This window comes from Lampris incognitus, chromosome 14 (assembly GCF_029633865.1).
Source record: "Lampris incognitus isolate fLamInc1 chromosome 14, fLamInc1.hap2, whole genome shotgun sequence".
In the NCBI taxonomy this organism is placed as follows: domain Eukaryota; kingdom Metazoa; phylum Chordata; class Actinopteri; order Lampriformes; family Lampridae; genus Lampris; species Lampris incognitus.
This window is the reverse complement of record NC_079224.1, coordinates 39,013,545-39,020,618: the sequence shown is the minus strand read 5'-3', so window position 1 is coordinate 39,020,618 and position 7,074 is coordinate 39,013,545.

Genomic DNA, 7,074 nt, shown 5'->3' with positions numbered 1-7,074 from the left:
AAGGACTGTCTCCTATTAACATGATAACGGGACTCAGGATATTTCAACACACAATGTCCAGCGGTTGATGGACAGAGACAGGCAGCGTTAACGCACCATTGTTTGTCAACAAACTATTCATCTGGTGTGCGTTCGGTTCCAACGCCAATCACTTCTTTTGCGTTGACAGTCGAACATTGTCTCACGTAAAAGCAAAATATGGTCTAACCAAAACCCATAACATACGAATAATCTTTTTTTTAATTGTGTAGTTTGCATGTGCTGACCTGAATAGTCATTGTGCCCATTAGTAAACATTACATGATGTGAAGATGAGTGTAGGGATGAGTGTGTCTGTGTTTAATGCAGTTTGGTGAGCATTTTTATTTGTTTCTGAATAGCAGCGAGCGCCGTGGGGCGGGTTACAAAAGAGCATGTTGGCGTTTTCTTCCCACATATTTTTAATCAAAGTGTTAGTGTTTATATTTGCATTTGCATTGAGCAGAGGGATGCTGAATGCCAAAGGTGAGATTTTGAAAACACTCTGTTTTTTTTTCTCCCTTCCTCAGATTAAACCCAGGAAAGAGTGGGTGGGTGGAAGGATGGATAAAGGCGGGTAGATGACTGAACTTAGAGACCTAGCGCAACTCATCATCATTGCCACGGGCTCCTGTCTTTCTCCTCTCCTCCTGTGGCCCGTACTTCCATCCGGGGGTCTTGCAGAGCCGGTGAAGCCCGGGCAGAGAACGAGTGAGTGGGCTGGGGAGGATGAAGAAGGTCCCTCATGGCTGCCAGCACCTCTGGAGCTTCCGGCATGCAGGAGAAATCAATACGGAGAGGAGAGCCTCCGCATCTCCGAGTGGGGTTTCCCATGTTAGCGCATGGCTTTGGGGCCTGCAGACCTCCAAAGGACAGGCCCTTTTTGCCCCATTCAGCTGCAGCCCAAACTTCTCGGGACCGGATCCACGTCCAAAGATCCACTGGCTGTGTGTGGTTTTGCTGAAGGGGGTCTCTCCTCAACCAACGCTCCATGCCCCGAATGTTGAAAGAGCGCCAAGAGGGATATCCCTTTCTGTGGATTGTTTTTTTTCCCCTTCATAAGACTGACTGACATACAGTACCCCCTACCAACACCACCACCCTCACAGACTCACAAACACACCCACACACCTGCACACCTACACACACACACACACACACACACACAAGTGTGTACCTTTTGCCTCTGGCTATTGAAAAAGCAGTTTGGGACTCCCGCTTTTGACTCATTCTCCATCCTCCAATTGAGCATTGTTTATTCCCCGACCAGTTTTTAGATTTGACAAAGAGACAGTAAGATCTTTATCTTCTCCATCGCGCGGTGTGCTCATGTCACAGTGAGCTACAAAACCACGCATGTGTTTCAAAACAGAAAGCTGCCGCAAGATGGTACGACTATCTTTCTCCCCTGAAATGCCTCCTGTTTCATTCAAAACTATGTCCGAACAACCCAACTGAATAACAAAGAGAGCAGAGACGCCGACCAACCGAACGCCGCACCAGACCCAGCTCCTCTCCCGAGTGTGGATGGGAACATGGCGAGTACCTCTCTTTTTACATCACATCTTTTTTTTTCTTACACCCTATGACAAACACTGACGACGCTTTCATTTTCAGATGCAGCATCATGACTTGCACCTTGTCACTCTGTTTAGCCCTGAAGAAGAGTTGTTTAGCACTGAAGAAGAGTTGTTTAGCGCTGAAGAAGGGTCGGGGTGTTAAATACTGCCCAGATCAGGCGTAGCTTACATTTTCAGAATATCTGAAACTTTTTTCTTACCACATCATAACACTATATCAATTAATTCTGGAATATCTAAGCAATTTTGGTGGCTAGCACACATCATACACAAGAGAAAAAATTTGTGTGTTTGTGTGTGTGTGTGTGTGTGTGTGTGTGTGTGTCTGTGAATGGCCTATGTGCGTTTGCCAGCTTGTAGCTGCAGTGTGATCTCATGCCCCGGTGCCAAAAGTGTTGCCGTCGTCACCGTGATGCAGCATGGCTGTTGACATCCAGATGGGCACAGCTTCAGACAAAATGGCTGCCAGTCTTCCCCTCTGCCAAAGATGGCGGGGCGCGTCTCCGTTGTCTGCCATCTGTGCGTCCGCTGGTGGTTGTTGTTGAAGGCGCAGCTCGGCTAATTGCATTTGCATAACCGCTTCATTTTGCTGGCGTGTGCTGACGCAGCTAATTGCTCCCGCGAACGCGGCGCGGAGGCGAGCAAACAGCACCGTATTCATAATTTCACATGTTTGATGTCCTGTTTGTCTCTCCCTTGGGCTGTATGTACTCACAACCTGAAATGCATGTCATAGGCATGTAGTGTGTGTGTGTGTGTGTGTGTGTGTGAGAGATCAAGAGATGGAGCCTACTGTGCCATATGGGCTGTGTACGTGTGTGTGGTTGATTTCCTTGTACGCAAATCTATTACCGAACAATAGATTAAACTGATGCTCTTTAGTTGTGTTCCACTCTGTCATGCACGCACAGTCGCATATTTTTTTTTCCAAAGAGGCACGCACAAAGATGAAAACACTAAGCAAATAGAGAACAGACTCTAATTAAGCAGGGATCCACAGGCCCAACGAACTCCAGACAGACAGCCCATAATAGTCTCATTATCATGCACATGGGTCGCCGGATACATGGCTCTGACCAAATTACAGGGTGACTAATATATTAGTATATATATATATATATATATATATACTAATATATTTCTACATGAAGCACATGAAAAGACAGTATCGTGGAAATTACTGTTAGGAGAACATACGAAGCTGGGGTTCGAAATATCCCACCACCTTTACTTTCAAAATGTGTACCAGACAGGGTAAAATAGAAGGCGCCTACTTTTTATTCACCCCTACGCGACTCCTCGAATAACAACTCGCGAAGCCTGTCGCAATTAAATCACAATTTCTCCGTCCTCGTGGCGAGACACAATAGCAGACCCTCGGCAGCTGTTTTATTCTCACAGCATCGTAGGGACAACATGAATGTGTTTATTGAATGGACCAGAAATGGAATGGAATAGAAATCTAGCTCTTAAATTCTGCCGTTTACTGGCCGGGTTTGATTGAGCGGCTCTTGTTTTCGGCTCTAATTCACTGAATGCGGATCGCCTGAGCCGCTCGGTAACAATGCAGCGTTTGTATTTGCATTCGCCTATCAAGGCAGCTGCGTTGCCGTACAGTTAGGGCTACTGTGGGCAGCAAAATGGCGGTCACGCGAATCGTAGGGTCCGTCTGCTGGTCGTGTGAGTGATGAGGGGAGAGGGGCAACGGGAACGGTTGGGTTGGGGGGGGGGGGTGAAATTTTGGGGTGTCTGGTTTGAGCGAGAGGGTTGTGGAGTCTAGACTATTGCGTGGGGGTTGTTCAGAGGGAGAAAGATGGGATGAGATGGGGAGGGGGGGGTTGTTACACCCCCATCTAGTTGAGGGGTTATTATTTGGAGTAGGGGCCGTCTGGTTTGAGCAGGAACTATTAATGAGGGACTAAGCGGTAATGTGGGACGGAGTGGGGTGGGGTGGGGGGGTTGGGGGGGGGATAGGCTGGGGATTTGAGAGTGGGGGTGGTTGGGAAATGGGGGGTAGTTTGTCTGTGAACATGTGTGTGTATGTGTGTGTGTGCATCTTGGTCATTTGCATAGTTACTGTGATGAGGGAAATGTAGTTGCAGTCTTTTGATGAGCTCGCACGCCTTCGCATTCGCCAACAACGCCACCCAACCAACTGGAAAACCACATCGCATTATCTCTGGAAAAGAAAAAGGGGGGGGGGGAGATACATCCTCCATAAGTGGTCCAAGAAGCTGCATTTCTCTGTTTCTGACAACAACAGTTCAGTGACGGTACTGGACCAATGCTCCACGCTGAACACACACCACCGACACCCTGCAATACGCCGTCCAATAAGGGCGCACGGAGATGCTTTCGACCAATGGGAACAGGTGAAGGACCAGGAAGAGGAAGGTGGGATGGAAAGAGTCACGAGTTTACCCTTGATGTGCCGGGGGGGGGGGGGGGGGGCTGAAACCAACAACACAACAAGCCTCCATGGCGAGCCGCAGGAGAAAGAAGGGGGCGCCGAGGGAAGGAGGAGCAGCAGGGAGGGGTGCTGGCGACGTTACTGTAAACTGGAGCGGGCAGGGCTTTCTGGTTATAATATAGGGCCGTGGGATGCTGGGGTATATGAAACGGGGCCAGGATGAATATTCGATACATAACCAAAATACATAGCAGAAAAGAAGTTTCTTTCTGTAGCACCCGGACAATCTAGTCCTTCATAGGAAAACCTTTGGCATGTCTTCCTTGAGAGCGTGCACGTGTCCTATTAAAACACTGGGGGGGGGGGGGTCTAGGACATGGCCATATCACAAAGTCCAGTTGTTGGGTTTCGAGTTAGATCGTGACATGTAACCCAGCGTGTTCGGCATCAGGTCCAAAACGATTTCAGTAGGAACAAAGGGGACTAGCTTCTCCCTTACACCGAAAAGGGGCAAGAGTTTGACGATGGGCTTCTCATAAGGGGCAACCACAAGTCAGACAGCTCAGCTCTCCATAATGTCCCCATGTCAGCACGGCTGTGTGGTGAGCTCGGCAGTCTGGTCTGGTGTTGTGGCTCTGGATTTAGAGCGTGGGAATGTCAGGGGGACATATGCAGAGTAGCCCGGCACTGGCTAGACAGCCTCGCCAGTATGAATGCTGTTGCAGCAGGTGAAAGAGGACCTTAGAGTTCATGGGTCAAGGCCAGTGAAGGGGCTGGCTGAACCATGTGCGTGTGTGTGTGTGTGTGTGTGTGTGTCTGTGTGCTTTGGGCCACTCGGGCTGTCTGGGTCTTGTAGGATGCTAATGAAGTTGCCAGACTGTTTGATTAGCGGCGCTGTCTATTGTTTGCACTGGGAGCTCAGTCTGGTTGCTCAGAGAGGACTAGACTGGGTGTAGCTTTGGACAAGAGCTCCTTCATCATCTGCAGACACAGAAGTAAAAGACAGGCAGATAGACAGGCCGTCTAAAGTCAGACCTCCCTCGCTGAAAGTGCGATTGTGCTGCCTGGAAGCCCTTTCTCCCCACAAATCTGCTCCATGTGACATTTCATCTCTGAATGACACCTTGGTTTCAGGCTCTCCAGCGTGGCGGCTGTCTTTGTTTCATTCTAGTTTGCCAGCAAATTTTTTTTTTTTTACTTACTTACATTTCTGAGGCGGAGGAGTAGCAGTCGAGCTACATCTACAGCACTCAGGAAAGAAACTGCAGCTTCGGGTCTTTTGATTTTTTTTCTATGCTCATATTCAGCAACGCCAAAAAGGATTTAAAAAAAAAAATTATGTATTTTTTTTTGGTTGAAATCAATCTGGTCCAAAATACCTTTTGTACTAAGTGTGATGTGTCATAACTAAATTCAGTTTTGCTCTTCCTCACTTTGAGAGACCGCCATGTTCATGCCCTAATAGTACCACGCAGCACATGTGGGTTTTTCTCTCTCGTGTGTTTTTCCGGTGTTCGGTTGTTCATGTGCGGCATCTGTAAAGCTGCGTTATCCTTCATGGTGTCCCTTTAAGAGAGAAAGCATTACCTCATCAGGAGATGTGTGAAGGAAGGAAGTGAGTGAATGGCTGAAGGAGCGCGGATGCGAGTCTCTCTCTCCAGCCCTTTATGCCTGTGGGTGTAGGCTTCATTAGCTCTGCAGAAAGGGACGGCTCTCTCCCAGTCCCCTCAATAGACCCATAGACCAGTCTCACTGGCACAGGCTTGGGCTCCATGGGAAGGCTGTGTGTGTGTGTGTGTGTGTTACAAAAAAAAAAACTATTCACAAACCACCGGGCCTCATAGTCTCTCACTCATGCCGAAAGGAAACTTGGCATTGACACCTTTTTGACGCACACACATCTCTCTCTAACCCTCTTTGTCTCCTTCTTCTCTCCTTCTCACTCACATACTTTTCATTATTCTCCCTTTCATCGTTTCTTTTATTGTGTTGCTCTTTCAGTCTCCTTCTTTCCCTCTGTCTCAGGACCTCTTATGGAACTGGACTTCCAGTAACTTGCCGTATGATAATATGAAGCGCGAGTCTCTCATAGCTGGCAAGGGATTTTGAATTTTGTCAGACCGAGTAGCTCGGTGGCCCCCACAAGTGGATGTAGTGGTGACTCTTAACAGGAGAGTTTCCTCATCTGTGTGATACTTATGGGTGGTTCATAGCTTCCTCGTTGTGGAAAATAATACGTTGTTTTCATGGCGCCAACTACATCCAAAATAATACTCAAGTCTATCATCACAACGTCTTCCTCTACTCGTCTATCATCACAACGTCTTCCTCAACTCAAGTCTATCATCACACACAACGTCTTCCTCTACTCAAGTCTATCATCACAACGTCTTCCTCTACTCAAGTCTATCATCACAACGTCTTCCTCTACTCAAGTCTATCATCACAACGTCTTCCTCTACTCAAGTCTATCATCACAACGTCTTCCTCTACTCAAGTCTATCATCACAACGTCTTCCTCTACTCAAGTCTATCATCACAACGTCTTCCTCTACTCAAGTCTATCATCACAACGTCTTCCTCTACTCAAGTCTATCATCACAACGTCTTCCTCTACTCAAGTCTATCATCACAACGTCTTCCTCTACTCAAGTCTATCATCACATCGTCTTCCTCTACTCAAGTCTATCATCACAACGTCTTCCTCTACTCAAGTCTATCGTCACAACGTCTTCCTCTACTCAAGTCTATCGTCACATCGTCTTCCTCTACCCAAGTCTATCGTCACAACGTCTTCCTCTACTCAAGTCTATCGTCACAACGTCTTCCTCTACTCAAGTCTATCGTCACAACGTCTTCCTCTACTCAAGTCTATCGTCACAACGTCTTCCTCTACTCAAGTCTATCGTCACAACGTCTTCCTCTACTCAAGTCTATATCAGAACGTCTTCCTCTACTCGTCTATCATCACAACGTCTTCCTCTACTCAAGTCTATCGTCACAACGTCTTCCTCTACTCAAGTCTATCATCACAACGTCTTCCTCTACTCAAGTCTATCATCACAA